Source organism: Carassius auratus, linkage group LG44F (genome assembly GCF_003368295.1).
Source record: "Carassius auratus strain Wakin linkage group LG44F, ASM336829v1, whole genome shotgun sequence".
NCBI classification, from domain to species: Eukaryota; Metazoa; Chordata; class Actinopteri; order Cypriniformes; family Cyprinidae; genus Carassius; species Carassius auratus.
The window spans coordinates 4,205,660-4,222,332 of NC_039298.1; the positions used below are offsets into that span (position 1 = coordinate 4,205,660).

The window sequence follows — 16,673 nt, forward strand, 5'->3', positions numbered from 1 at the left end:
TTGTTTATACCATAGTATCAGCTAAAAACCTAAATGATCTCAGACAGAGCACCTGACTCTCTCCCCACCTCTTGAGAATGAACACAGGTGTATCTGAACAGCTGAGGATCATGGGATGTGATGAGCTATTAGTTAATTTGGTGGTGAGGATTAAATGATTTTATTAAATATAAAACCCATTGACATGGCAACAGCGACGTGAACGAGGACAGCAGATGGTGTTTTCATCAGAAGAATGTGTCTGATAAAAGAATAAACCGCATGACTTTGTTAGTGTATCCTCTCTGAGCTGATCATATTACACGTTTCTAATGTCACTGCAGACAAATGCAGCCTGTGTGGAGAAAAAAGTAAACTAGTAAACTAAACCCAGTCGATTAGGTTCACATAAGTATACACAAAGACCTCTTCTTAGCCCAGATCACAGTCTCATTTTAATGTTTCTGGATGAGTGGTTGCTAGGGCAATGTGCTGTTGCTAAGGTGTGCAGAGTTTAATCCAAAAGTCAAATGAATCCACAGCCAAGACTGTATAACATTACGTTCACTACAACATATGGCCTGTGTTTATGTGTTTTTTTGTTTGTTTTTTTCACTGGTTTCACAAGTTTTAAAAAAATCTGCCTTGTTACATAAAAATAAATATCATCTCTCCTCAACAAGCCACATCATTGGAGTCTTCTGAAAATGCTTTTACTGCAAGTTAGGTTAATGTAAGACTAAATAGTATGATCCACAGTAGGAACAAAGCTATGAAGCATGCATGTATTGCCTCAATTTTAGCAGTAGCTCAATTGGTTAGCAGTACAAATATACCACACCTAGGTATACAAAAATTTAATAGCTTAGGGTACATTAATAAAATAGCCTGCCAGTAACCATTAGGGTTGTCAATCTAACACATTGTGTGATTACTTGTGAAAAAATAAAATAAAATAATGTGTTAAAATTATTAAACACATTTAACGCACCATGCTCCAACCCAGACCTGTATGTCACCAAACATTGCATGCAGTTTCTGATGAACATGAGGCAAGACGACATCTGGCTATGTTGACTTTGCATGCAAAATATCCTTTATAGGCTTATTGCATATTCACTGAGGTCAGGTGCTTTCTCGGTTTAGCATGACAATAAAGTAAGATGAAGGCACATTTCTCAGTCCAGCTGTTGTTAAATTGTATAAAGTGTATCTATGATGGCGCGTTTATTACTATTTTACATGGAAAAACTACAAAAGGTTAATATGTCATTTTGTCAAATATGTCAATTCTAGGGTTGGATTGAAATATATTGATATTGATTTCTCATTTTTAATCTTGATTTTGATGAACCAATGTATTTAAGTGTGTGCTGTTTTCAGTTAATATGGGACCAAAACTTCACAAAATATGTAGTGAGCCCATTTTTTTTCAGCCATTGTTTAAAATGTTAATATTTCAACAATTATATCATTAAAAGTTGATATTAAAACTGCCTTGTGTGCATATTAAATGTTTGATGTTTAAGTGTTGATTATTATTATTGATTATGATTCATTTAGGTTTCTATAAATCTGTTAAATCTGTTCTTACCAGAAAAACGAGGGAAGGTTTAGTCCTGCCAGGGCCGAGGTGGATGAATCCCTCCCAACATGAAAACCTAGAATAAAATGTTGAGAGCGATTAGAATACGTTTAAGCAATTTATCCAGACACACAACAAATTAATAGCGAAGAAGGTTAACACCAAATATTGCAAAAACATCCGTTTACTACTGTATGCACAATTTGTTCCTAAATGCCTGTTCAGACTACACCATTTTAGCCCGATTCTGTCACAATTTGCTTGATGTAGAGTGTAGTGGGGATTTGTAAATGACAATGGGCGTCGGGACCATAGACTGTATAAAAACGTGGATGTAGTGCCCGTGACATTTCCCATTTTTTTTCCGAATAGTGCTTTTGAAGCCAACAGTGGGCGGAGGTGGACGTTGCCATCTTAGCAGCACATCACTGAGCGTCACTCGCGCATAATCGAAAATGGGCAAAAAGGCGGGAGCTTGGTTGCTGAAGCCACGCCCACCTAACTTGACGCCGGTGACAGCAGCGGCAATCCACCTGTCACTCAATTGGCGAAGCCCTAAATTATGCAGAACTTTAAGGCTTAATATAATTTAAACGAATGAGTTATAAAAAAAATTGCCCCCCTCAGTTGTCACGAAGGGCAAAATTAGCTATATAGACCAAAATATTTTTTTGTACCAGGCTGTAAAACATGTTTTTTTCTGCTGTAAAGTTGAGCATTTTAACATGGGGAGTCTATGGGATTGACTCCCTTTTGGAGCCAGCCTCCAACGGCCAGTTGATGAATTGCAGCTTTAGTTACTTCCTTGTTGGCTTCAAGAGAGGGAGCAGAAGGTTGCCGCTTTGTCGCGACGCAAGATTCCATCGTTTCAGCTCGTGTAGTGTGTCATAGTGGACGATAACCAATTCTGCGTCTGTGCTGCTTCATGACATCATGACAGAAAGACTAGCATGTTTAATTTTTTTCCGTCATCCATGATGGGTTCCGTCACATTGGTGACATTGACCAATAGAAGCACAGAAGCTCTTTTATACACAGTTTTCAAACATAGTGAAACGAAAGAGAGATGATGGTGCTGCTAGTTGGAATTATGAGATGGACGAAAGGTTCGTGTCATCGAGGGACTATCACGACAGAACAAAAAAAGAAAAATGCTGGCGAAAGACAGCAGAAGTGCTTCAGCAATGTTTAGACTTTTTTCATTTGCTAGTTCAGCCTTCTCGATGACATCACCCGTTAAAGAAGACAAGCAACGTGTAGTCATGTTTCTTGTCCACAACACGACAATAAGATTTTAGTATTAAAAAAAAAGGTGTAATCATGCACAGTGACTATCGTGACAGATAAAAACATTGTGTCCGTCTGAACCTGGCATAAATGTATTTTTTTCTTTACCTCTGGGGTGTCCGACACCACAAGTGACATTACAGATATAATGGATAACTCCCTTAAGTCTCATACACCTCTTTGGTTCAGACAAACATGCAATCCCACCCTAATCTTGTAACAACTTGAGGAACCTGATATATTACACCACACAAACAAATGTCAGGAAAGTACCACAGAGCCAGTGTTTACGCTCTTCTGAAAGTCAACCTAAGAATGGCTTACTTATAGTTAAGTCTACACATAAAACTGGGATGAGTGAAAGTAAAACACATATAACCACACTTCACCCTAAAGATACTTCCACATACACTGCCAAAACAAAAGTGTAATATATAATATTAACTATTATGCAACTTCCAGTTTATGGGTAGCAGTAAGCACGAGCCCCGTCTGTGTTGTATTGCAGGATATGTCCATGGCAGAGTGCAGGAAACAGGTCTTCCAGACGCAGCCCGTCTCTCCCCTGAGGAGCATTACCATCTGCTTGACCTCTGCTGATCACCAGATGCTTTCCCACTTCAGGAGCCTTTCCATAACGCCTCACTCAGTTCTAGTCAAACCGCTCAAGTGATCTTGCATCAAGTCACGTTCAAGTGGGAGAAATTGTTTAGAAGGTCTTTGAGGACATGGCTTGGGTTTGAGGAATTTACAAACTAGGAACTCATCGTGTCATGCTAATAAAGGAACTACACCCACTAAAACAAATGCATACATTTTACAGTGAAAATCATGCTGTCAGTCAAGCTCTGAACTATCATTCAAATATGTATTTAATTGAGAAAATTAGAGTAGAGGCCTCACGCCAGGTTTGATGTCACCGATGCAAAAAGCTACTGGTTCTTGAATGTGTTGTAAGAAAATGAAATGCACTGGTTTTCTCAAGCAGAATGAAAAATGTGATTTGAGGGGAATATTATAGTATATGATAATTTCTGTTCCTTTATGCTTAATATTATTTTGATGATTCAATGAACTCGCCACATGAAATGTTTGCATGCCTAATTTTAGAGAATTGTAGTTCTGCTCACAAGTTTGTTTACCTTTTGCAGAATATGCAAAACGTTAACAACTTTAACTAAATAATACGAATAATAATAATGTATTGTTACTTTTTATTTAGTACTTTCCTGAATAATCTCTCTCTGTTTTGGCTTGCTCACTTTCTTGTCAGGCATCACCACAGCGGAGTGAATCACAAGCCGATTTGGCACATTTTACACCGGATGCTTTCCAGAATACACTATTTCATTTAAAACATATTTAAATATAAGACAAAATAATAACCAAATTTATTAAATTGACCATGTTCAAAAGTTTGAATCTTAATAAAGCACTGTGTTTCCCACTGTTCTTCAGAAAAATGCCTTTAACATTTTGTCATAGTTGTGCACGAGTCCCTCAGTTGTGCTCAGTGTGAAAAGATGGAACTCAAAATCATACGGTCACTGTTGGAAAGGGGTCAAATATGCAGAAGAAGCTGTAAAACCTGAGAATTTAGCAGGAGCTGGAGGATTTTTCTGAAGAAAGCAGGCATTTTAACTGAGGTACTCATAAACAACTAGTATAAAACATAAAAAAAAGTCTTGGATCATCCAGTTTATGACACAAATCATTATGAGTCAAGGGTGTTTAAACTTTTAAATGAGGACATTTTTATAAATTCAGTTATTATATCTAGTGAAGTATATGTAAACATCTGTTATGTGAAATAGCTTATACAAGCCAGCACTAAATCAAATGCATGCTGCCCAATGCAAGCATATTAAGATAGTGTTGAAAGAATAATCCACCAAACTCAGATCGAAAGTTTAAACAGCTTGGGTAACGCCTTTCCAACATTCAAATATATTCACCAAGCAAAACAAATATTAAAGCTAAAACAGATAGTCAGCTAGTACAAATACATCTGATGCCATAGTGCTTCATGGTGAGAGATGCAGGTTTAAGCCTGGCTTGCAACAATTCCCCCATCTTTTCCACATGCAGTAAGTAAATACTGCAAGCTCAATATTAAGAGATACTGGGACTTTAATATCTAGTTCTGTGTCTTGGCTCTGTAGTTTCCATGGTAACTCAGTTCTATATGAATTGTGTTAATATATATATATATATATAATGAATTATACTCACACACAAAACTCTCAAAGCTTTTAACAGAGGCAGTGTTACATAGCTCTCACAAATAGATGAGAATAGATTAGATCGGGGTGTCAAGCTCAATTCATGGAGTGCCGGAGCCCTGCAGTGTTTTGTCCCAGCCCGGCTCCAACACACATAACCTAGTTTTCAAATAAACCTGAAGATTAGTTGGACCAGGTGTGTTTAATTAGGGTTGAATCTAAACGCTGCAGGGCTTCGGTACTCTAGGAATTGAGTTTGACATCCCTCTATGATAATTTAGATTCAACTTTACAAGTACAGAGTCAATGAAATGCAGTTATCTAATCAGATGTGCAAATAGCCATTGTTTATAAATAAGAGGAGAACTGTAAATACTAAATGACTGAATTAAAATTACAGTAAAAAAGTTGCTGTAAGAATAGGCAATACGGACACCCAGAAATTTGAAACTAGTCACACACTCTACTTCGGCCCCATCAGTGTGGATGGGTGTGTATGTGTGGATCGGGGGTCCACAATCAGTTCCTTGGTCTTCTGGGTGTTGAGTGCGTGATCAGGCCGATGATCAGGCCTGCATCTCTGGTGTCAACTGCAAACTTGATTATGGAGTCAAAGCCATGTAAAGCTATGCAGTCGTGGGTGAAGAGGGAGTAGAGAATTGTGCTTAGCACACAGCCCTGTGGTACGCCAGTATTCAAGGTAAATATGGAGGAGTTGTGATTGATAATCCTAACAGATTGTGGTCTATTAGCTTAATTGCAATCACATTATTAAAAACAGAACTGAAATCAATGAGTAGTATTCTGACAAAAGAGTTACTTTTATCCAGGTGATTCAGGGCAGTGTGGAGAGCTGAGGCGATGGCGTCCTCAGTTGACCTGTTAGGTTTGTAGGCGAACTGAAATGGGTCCAAAGACCATGGCCAGGGCCGGAGAGATTGAAAATGTTAGTAAAAGAAATTACTAATCATGGAAAAAAATTAATTAATAAATAAATGATGGCTTGTAGACTGAACTTCATTGAGATCTTGTAGCTCAAAAGCACCTAACTTTATTTTTCATTGCAATACATGAGTCTTAAAACTTGAACTTGCCCTGTGCTTCTCTGGTGAACAGTGTGTGTGCATCTCTCCTTTCTGAAACAGTGCATTGGGTTATTTGTGTTATGATGAGCTGTATATAAGTACAGACCAGCTGTATATAAATAGAAACATTAATGTTGTTACAGTATAATCTTAAAATGACAATAATTTCATTTGATTCAATTTGCTCCATATTATGAATATAACATTTCACCGAAGTCCCAGATAAGGACATTTTGTTCTCAGAAGTGTACAGACTTTTCAAAGAAACTGACAGTAGAAGAGTCGGCCAGTTTGCACATGCTTAACGGTCTCTGAATGTCTGATGTAATCAAAACATTGCACAGCCATTACTCACATTATGTTCTTCTCCTTCATTTTTAATTACTGAGCTCAGTGCAGAGTTCGGACCTGAATCATTTTTAACAAATGCTGCCAAATACATCTTAGGGTATATGACTGGACAGAAACACTGGTGTATTTCACACAGCACGGCAGAGTACAACAGAGCCGTGATCTTCCCCTGCGTCTCATCCACCCACAGTGTGAACACTTCATCAACACAAATACAGAACTGCAGCGTGCTGAGGGACTGACGACGCTAATGAATGTGCAGACTAGGTTTTCTGCATTCAAACCTCATGCAACAAAAGAGGAACTATCCATTTCTTCCATCATTCTAACTTGAAAAGTAGTTATTTCAATGTTGATTCCTTTATTTTCTACAGGATGTTTTCAAATGGCACATACTAAAAATACTGTGGCTGCACAATGATGATGTATCAGATGATCATATCACGGCATACTATTTGCACATATGTCGACAGGACTGCATAATGTTAATCACACATGTGGGAGCAACAACAATAAGAAAAAAACATCAAGTAATGTGGAAAAAAAAAAGTAGAGAGAAGAAAAAACAAGAACAGACAGGTGTATTTATAGTATACGTAGTGATAGATATTTTATGACTTCACACATAGCTTATCTGTTTTATAATATAAGTTCTTCTGTTGACATGAGTCTTACACTGAATGATTTGAAGCTGCAAAACTTATTTTGGTTTGTGTCCATCAAGTTGCGAATAAAAGAAAATAATTTTAATTTTGTGAAGTTTATTATACACTAGACTGTACAAAATAGCCATTAGAGTATTCAATGATTACCACATTCATAAGCAAAGGCATTTATACAGTAAGGTGCTTCAAATGACACCATGGTTCTTCCGTCATGCAAGTGCAATAAGCATAAATAAATAAATAAATAAATAAATAAATAGATAAAAAACCCATGCCACTCCACAGATGTTTAAAATCATGCATGCGTCCTTGTTGTGTTGACATGCTTTTTTTTTTTTCTTTAAGCAAACCATGCGAGCCATGACCGTGACCAAAGACAGCATGTGTCAGGAGGACAATAGAAGCAAATACACTACAGACCATATTCAAACTATTCTGAACTGGCTGAATTAAGATTTAAGTGATGTGAAAACAGATCTGTCATTGCATGCAGATATTTTTCAGTGTCGAAGCAGATAGCAGAAGCAGTTAACAATAGAGTTGTTGTTTTTACAATACATGTAAGAGGCATAACGGTTACACAAATTGGGCTATCATTTAATTAAAAACTTGTTGACCAATTATTCTTTGTATAATTTTTTTAATGGTAACAAACCACAAGCATTCAAGCAACTTGGGTATTGTCTTGAAGGGTCTGTCTGGGGTGGTATTGGGTCTGATTTAAACCACAACAGGCATATGCCTGAAATATATTGTATTAACCAGAGCCTTTTAACTAAAGTACTGCATAAAGAGACCAAAACCAACTAATGTAAGAAAAAAAAATTCAGTGCAAGGCTGCTAAAAAAAGAAACCACTGGGATTAAAAGTGAGACGAACTGACTGAGAGAGAGAGAGAGAGAGAGAGAGAGACAGTGAGATGTATGAGCAGGCAACAGGGGTCACGGACCAGCCATCTGTGTTTTCACTGACCTTGTCAAGTCACAGCGCTCCGTGCCTTACATTTATATCTCTCAACAAACACAAACTATACATCTATGAATGTGAGTCTTAACACTCATATATGCCAGACACAGGTTTTATTAAAGAATACTCCAAAACAAATAAAATAATAATATATACAGTGGGTACGGAATGTATTCAGACCCCCTTAAATTTGTCACTGTCATATTGCAGCTATTTGCTAAAATCATTTAAGTTATTTTTTAGTTTTCTTATTAATGTACACACAACACCCCATATTGACAGAAAAACACAGAATTGTTGACATTTTTGCAGATTTATTAAAAAAGAAAAACTTGAATATCACATGGTCTTAAGTATTCAGACCCTTTGCTGTGACACTCATATATTTAACTCAGGTGCTGTCCATTTCTTCCGATCATCCTTGAGATGGTTCTACACCTTCATTTGAGTCCAGCTGTGTTTGATTATACTGATTGGACTTGATTAGGAAAGCCACACAGCCGTCTATATAAGACCTTACAGCTCACAGTGCATGTTACAGCAAATGAGAATCATGAGGTCAAAGAAACTTCCTGAAGAGCTCAGAGACAGTACTATGACAGATCTGGCTAAGGTTACAAAAACAATTCTGCTGCACTTAAGGTTCCTAAGAGCTCAGTGGCCTCCATAATCCTTAAATGGAAGACGTTTGGGACGAGCAGAACCCTTTCTAGAGCTGGTCATCCGGCCAAACTGAGCTATCGGGGGAGAAGAGCCTTGGTGAGAGAGGTAAAGAAGAACCCAAAGATCACTGTGGCTGAGCTCCAGAGATGCAGTCGGGAGATGGGAGAAAGTTGTAGAAAGTCAACCAGCCCTCCACCAGTCGGGGCTTTATGGCAGAGCGGCCCGAAGGGAGCCTCTTCTCAGAGCAAGACACATGAAAGCCCCCATGGAGTTTGCTAAAAAAACACCTGAAGGATTCTCTGGTCTGATAAGACCAAGACAGAACTTTTTGGCCTTAATTTTAAGCGATATGTGTGGAGAAAACCAGGCACTGCTCATCCCCTGTCCAATGCAGGGGGTGTTTTTCAGCTGCAGGGACCGGACGACAGGTTGCATTCGAGGGAAAGATGAATTATATATATATATACTCTTAAATGTATATCGGGAGTAAAAACCTCTGGATTTTAAAAACAAAACACTGTATCAGGATTTCTCAGATGCAACAGACCAACTTTACAATCCCAGACAATGTTTATGTAATTGCAATGACCTTGGGAGACATTACTATAAACCACTCAGCATGCATGTCAGCAATGCATCACCCAAAGGTTAGCGAACTCTCAGTACAGTATTAAAGGTTTTATGGGAATCGAGTCGAGCTGTTCAATCAAAGTGTTTAGAAGATATACAATCTTTAATTTAATTTAAAACTTTTATTCACATATGAATATTGATCAATGCACATACATAGAGCACATCAAATATGATAAATGGAAGCTCAGACTTGGTTGCCTGTGTGATTAGGGAGTCATTACTCACATATCTGCAGAACTGAACATCAGTAAAGATGGCAGCTTTCAAACCAAACTTCTTCAGCTAGAACTCGTTTAATAGAAGTGCGTTTCTGCACATTTAGCCTTTGAATCTCCTATGGAATAAAATATTAGGTATTTCAGTCACTCAGACTCTCCTAATTCTGTACTAAATGATTCCAGTTTCAGTCAAGGCCAAGATCATAAATAATCAGCTGACTAGGAGCCATGCTATCACCAAACGCCCTCCAACCATTCTGGAAAGAAAAGTCCCAGAATCACTTGCATTGCGTGTCGCATTCAGCAGGAAAAGATCAATCTAAAAACCAGCAACTGGCTCATGATCTTTAGAGCTCGAAAGCACAAAGATAATTTCTAAAGATCAGAAAGCTTATATCACTGACACATTCATAATCACAGAGTTTGTAAATAGTGCATACACTAGCACACACTGTGTAACATGAGCATGGCTGTCCAGTGGAAATAAATATGACACCACAGAAAGAAAAGGGTGGGCAACACTAGAGAATCAAATCCAGATCTCATGCATCAAAATATGGGAAAGTGTTTCCAGTGGTTTTGAGAAAACTTTTATGACCAATAAAATGTGTCAGCACAAAAGAATCCCCCCTCTCCCCAAAAAAGGGTGAATAAACTGTAAACGCTGAAACTCTAGCTGCTTTGTCTTTATCAGGGGGTAAAATCCTGATTTACAGAATCACTACCCTATACAAAAAAACTGTTGTTCTATTGTGAATTCATTTGAACAATCTGCTAATAATATTTTTATTTTAAAATATGGACATTCACTCTTAATCTTACGCCTAAACAGCTCATTACGTGAATTAGGCCTACGTAAATGATACAGGCTATTTTCAATTCACTGAAACACTGAACAAAAATTTGAATAGTTCATATCATTGGTCATTTCCGCCAAATATTTAGCTACCTGCATCTTACCAAACACTCTTTCACTGTCAAAAACTGTAATTTTATATGTTGACCTGACTGCGCTGAGGCAGACCAGCCTAAAAATTCACTAATAAAACTCGCATTTTGGCCATATCTGATTTTTGGGGGGGAACTTGCCTGGTCCACTTCAAGACTATGGTGGTTAGACTACTATTCTGTGATATATAACATTACAAGGATGCAAAATAAAGCACACACAGTGATAATAATGCTATCACATAGCAGGATATCATATTTTGGCTACTGTGACCCATGAAGTACACTGAGAGCATATGGCAGAAAGTGGCGAGAGATCAGCTGTGCCAACAGAGCTGTGACGTGACGTAAGCGGTGCATCCACGTCACCATGAGGAGCTCGCCATTAATCTCTAAGAAAGAAAACAAACACTGATGTAATGTATGCATAGTGAGTAGGTGTGTGTGCAGATACATCACTTTAAATACATTGCCGAGAACACGTCAAACAAAACACCAGCTTCAGATGAAACTACACATTACTTCACTATTAAACATCCCATGATAGAAAAAATAGAGTTCTTTGGATTTCACTTCATGTTTGTTAGCTTTAATGCTATCCATTTGCTAGTGTATTCCTGAATGTTGATAAGGTTTAAGCAGATTTACACAGTAAAAATACAGCCAGTGGCAATAACTGAATAAAAATACTGATGACTTGTATTGCACTGCTACAGTCCAATCAAATGCTCTCTACAATGTGAAAGTCCCTTCCCTAAAACGCCACCTACACAAGCACAAGGGGGGAAAGTCTCTTATGCTCATCAAGACTGCATTTATTTGATTTTGATCAAAAATACAGAAAGTGTATGTAGTTTATGTGGGAATGAAAGCAGGCCGTTTTTGAGGCTCTCTCATGTGATTCATTCTCACCCTGAATGGCCCTGCTTTGGAACATTTTCCCGGTCGACAGACTCTGCCCTGGAACAGCCGGCTGCATGTAGATGTCAGAGCGGTTATGTAACACGCTGGCCTGCTCTCGTCCACTCTACACTGTTCATTTCTGCCTGCCTCTCTTTCCATTCTCATTCCTCTTTCATAACGCCCATCCTTCCATAATTGAATCCTCTCTTCCTCTCGTTTGCTGTGCAGCGTTATCCCAAGCAAATAAAAACACTCATGTATTCTTCAAGAGCAGCTGCTCCACATGGAATTCTTTGGTCTAATTTTAACAACAGCAGACTGCAGAGACTGATCGATTTCATCAGTAGTGTTGATTTGAGCAAGAAACAGATGGAATCAGTATTTTAAATTCAGACAGCCTTGCAATGTGAATTCAAAAGCCTGGTGTTAGATTCACACAACAGTCACTGAATTAACAATATCCAGTATAGCACAAACTCATTGATTTACTAGTTACTTAAATTCCTAGTTAATTAAATTCCCAAAATGTAAGATTTTTTAAGAAGTTCGTGTGACTGAATACGCTGCACGCATGAACACATATACAGTTGTTCCCATAAGTTTACATACCCCTTGCAGAATATGCAAATATGGTAATAATTTAGAGATCATGAAAATTGCATGTTATTTAACAGATGTTTAGATTTACTCCTACTCTATAAGACAAAATAATAACTGAACTTGTAAAAAGGACCCCGTTCAAAAGTTTACATACCCTCAAATCTTTTGATATTTTTTTTATTTATTTTTTATCAGAACATTATAATGGAGTTTAACGTTGGTTACTTGTATGCTGACGTCAGACAGGACAAACTCCTCTTTAATCCCACAGCATACGTGTCTGTGTTTCCCACCACATGACATGTGAGCTCAACCACAAACACACCAAAATAGACAACGATCACCTTACATCCGGCCTTACATGCCCTTAAAGCTTGTCATGAGAGCAACCCACTAGCTTTGCCCTAAAGAGAAAACAAGAGACACACACACACACATATATATCTTATTTGAGTTTCCACCATCATTTTACCTTCAGTCCAAAGGGAAAGTAGACAATGCAAATATATATGGTGGCGATTCAAAACAATGTGAGTATTGTGATGATTTTAATGTGCTTTTTTTATTCTGCCCTTAAGCCATTACACTAGTTTAGACTTGGATAAACTACAGCCAGCCGGTCGGATTTATAATGGTACCCATGGATCATTTATCGTGAAATTGTTTGTTTTTCTCCTTTCAATAGCTCCATTATATTGCAATACGACCTAACAATCCTCCATATGTGTTGCCAGATCCCATAAGCTCCAAACCACCCAGTCAGAGCATTAAATCTGTACAATTTGTAACTGGTAAAGCAATTTTAGAATTAGTTGGTCCAATCTGGCAACCATAAGCATGTTCCCCTCTTTGCACTTGCCAAAAACAAAATTATTGATCTCCTTTATGATACTCTTCTCAAAGAAATGTTGAGTACAACCTGACTTACATATCTGACATAGATGCAGCCTGGAATCAAACATCTCAAATGTTCATTCATTTTTATTTTATTTTTTTTTTTCATTTTTCATTTCTATCATCTGACAGAATTTGGGATCCTTGTCCCTCTCGTCTTTGGCTCGTTTGGTTGGGGTTTAAAACATACTTCAGAACAAAACGCGACCTCAATTGAGCTGCTGTATATCCAAATCAGATGTTTCATTACTGACTGATCTGAAAGCGGCAGTCGCCTTCCTATAGCTGCTTACAGCTGCATTTCGGGTTTTTTTATATATATTTGCAATCTAACTGTCTCTGTGATAAACTCTGCAATGCATTTGTCATCTTGTGTATAAGAGTTGAAAATCAATCCGTTTTTGAGTCCTGCAGTTATTCCATCTATTTACAGCATTAAATCAAGAATATGCATGAACTCTTTCAAAAGCCAAAATCTATAATCAAACATTTACTATATGAGTTTTATTAGATTTTTTTTCCATTTGAAGAATTTTCATAAATTAAAAAATTAGAACATATTAAAAACTCACCAGAAAAATATAGAAATTACCATTTATAATCTTCCTTTTTCAAAGCTTTCCTGAATCATCCCATCAGTCACGGAAACCGTTCATCATGTATTAGACACTATTACACAATTATTTCTGGACTCGAAGGGTACAAGAACCAGTCAAGGCAGATCATCATGTTTATAATGGAATTATACAGTTTGGACAATGTACTATTTAAAACCAAACATGGGCCCTGTGCCAAAAAATTGAGCCAGCCCTGAGCTCTTTTCAAGATCCCTCCGACTCATGACTGATGAGAATAAGAGCATTACAACAGAGATGTTTCAGTGACTTCTGTAGCTGCATTCATTCTTGATTTGTTTCTGTTGAAACTGTCCTCCTGCTGGACGAGAAGCTAGACTAACCTAAAAAGATTTCAGAGGAACAAGTGAGTAAATATTCTGCCGTCTGCTCATTTAGTCTTTTTATAATTGTGTATTGTTACATAAGATATCATGAATCAAATTTGCTGCAATGTCTGTTTGGTTAAAATGATCCTGGTTTGGTTACTAAGGAAGGAAGAAAAACAAAGTTTCAATATCAAGATATATATTGAATATTAAATGATGTATTTTTGAACAACGCTGCCCAGGGCTAAAGGAAAGAACAGCTAACACTAACAGCTCTAGCGTGTGTCTGTGGGATGCTTCTGCTCATGTTACAGTCCTTGTGTTGCTCATCCATCTTTGTCTTTGCCCTTCTCTGTCCTTCAGTGCTTGAAGGCCATCCAGTGAACTGGCACGGCTTTGGCTCACGTAGCATGTTTGCTCAAGCCCTTTATCCACTTACTCTCTCTACCTTTGTTTTTCACACAACTTATTTAGATCAGCTTAGCAAAAGCTTAAACAAACACTCTTAGGAATAGTTCACCCCGAAATGAACTTTTTCTGCCATTATTTACTCACCCTACGCTGTGTAACAAAACTGTTGTTAATGTTTTTGAGTTAAGCAGAGTGTTCATGATCTTGTTCCATACAATTGAAAATGCTCCACTGCTGCTCTCAAATCTAATTCATATTCGCCTTCCTATGCAAAATGCCAGGACCGCCATGAATGAACCAAACCTGATGTAACTGATTTGCTGTGCCAAATTTTTATTTGCTACACAGGAGATTTGAGAATGACTGTGAAGGGGAAGATTATGAACCAAGAACAACAACGTCAGATTGGGTCTGTTCATCAGTTGTTGTTTTTGTCCTTTCTGGAGCTCAACAGCCGAGGCAGATAATCAAATCAGGACTTGAGCAGCATTTAATTCCACCAGTCATTGTGCTCCAATACTAAAGCAGTTTGAATGAAATAAAGTCAATATAAAGGAGTAGAGGCTCCAGCATTTTTACTGAGCTTTATTTTTCCCAGGTGTGCAAATCTTATGATTATGGATAAATAAGATAAAACACAAATTGCTGTAAAAAACACTTAATGCTGGCCATGAGAGAAAGGTGTCAGAACACACCGTGCATTCTTAGTTTGCTGCATATTGGGCTGGGTAGCTGTAACCTTACAATGGGCGCATGAGCATCAGAGTGGACCAGGTAGTCACCTGGTTTGATGAATTGCATTTTCTTTTAGGTTGGTTAAATTGCCATGTGCATAATTTACCTGGGGAAGAGATGGCAGCATGATGCACTATTGGAAGAAGGCAGGATGGCGGAGGCAGAACCTTGTGCAGTGTCCTTGTAGTGGTGTAACTGTGCCACAAAACCCCAGCAGAAGCAGTCAATGTGCCTAGCCAAAACAAAACTGTACTGTTTAATTACTGCCCTTTTATTTTTAGTATCTCTTTTTCTACTCCTTTTAAATGTATTCCCCTTGTGTTTCATTAATGAGGCTCATAATGTTGTCTACTGAATTCTGCACAAAAACACTGTTCCTGTGCTCAGCATGGACTTTAGATTTGTTCCCAAAAACTTCTGTTGAAGGATGTGAAGGTGAAGTCACTCCAGTGTTGCAGTGACAGTCAGCTGGGCACATGCTACAGTGTGTGTACATGTGTATTAAAATACTCTCTACTCTACTGCAGTGCACACTCATTTATTGTGCTCCGTAAACTCAAAGTAAGCAATAGGTAGAATGGCATCCTGAAGTGTGGAAACACTGACTTTATTGCATTTTCAGAAGACTGATCTGAAGTTAGCAAGGAAGTGTTGCATTGCCTCATTAAAACAAACAAAAAGGAAGATCAGAAATGCAATTGTCAGAGCAGAACAATAAAGTATTTTGACGATTATGTGCATTTTTAATTTTAACAAATAAATAAAAATAATAAGATTGAGAGGCAAGTTGATCTCTTATTTGCAGCCCACGCATGATTATAAAGCAATTGCAATTACATCTGGCAAATTCCTCTGTTACAGTCTGAGACCTAAATTGGCAAATTTGTATAAAAGAGAATGATGAAAGGTTAAAAACTGCAGGAGAATAAGAGATTGTCTTTTCCCCTTTGTCATCAGGAGGAGATCATCAAAGAGCTTGTCTACCATAACCAGCCAAATCCTGACCCACCCTATGCAAGGACTTCTGGGAACACCACTGAACGATGACATCATCTCAACCAACCAATCTGCTCAAATGAATCAGATTTCTGACGTTAGTTGACAGAGGGAGGCAGTCTAGGACAATGTGTAGAATTATTGTCTCTGCTCACTCAGTGTATATTATAATGCAGCGTAACAACCAGATGGACACATCTGTCACTCTAGACTGCTACTTGTGGGAAAACACGGCCTAATTGTTACTGAAAAAGCTACAATATTTTGAAAAGAGTTGAGCTACTGTGACATTATTAAAATGTAACTACATAATATGAGTGAACAGCAGGATTTAAATCATCACAGTTTCAGTCATTTAATCTCAAAGTAATGGCATACATCATGATAGAGGCTAGTTAACTTTGCCGGAAATTGATTTAAAAATGTTTTATGTATTAAATAATGTGGTAATGCCTATATAATACAGTGAATTAAAAACTTTCAGAAGTCATTCGCTTATTATCATTTTGAACTTAATGGTTATGAAACAGTTTCACAAGATGAGTTAAAAACAAAATTACAAAATCTTAATTAACATAATGGTTGATTT

At 37.7% G+C, this 16,673-nt stretch overlaps 1 protein-coding gene across 4 annotated transcripts in view; it reads right to left on the bottom strand.

The window, feature by feature from the left end:
- Nucleotides 1-15,505, bottom strand: part of LOC113068354 (thyroid hormone receptor beta-like) — a 74,440-nt gene extending 58,935 nt beyond the window's left edge. The window contains exons 1-2 of one of the 4 annotated variants that reach the window (XM_026241079.1): nt 15,195-15,505; nt 1,574-1,640 (exon numbers count right to left, since the gene is read on the bottom strand). The gene's annotated coding sequence lies outside the window, so the exon portion shown is untranslated. The remainder of the gene's footprint in view (nt 1-1,573; nt 1,641-15,194) is intronic. The other 3 variants (XM_026241078.1, XM_026241080.1, XM_026241081.1) reach the window with 3 other exon arrangements.
- Between the last annotated feature and the right edge of the window lie 1,168 nt (nt 15,506-16,673).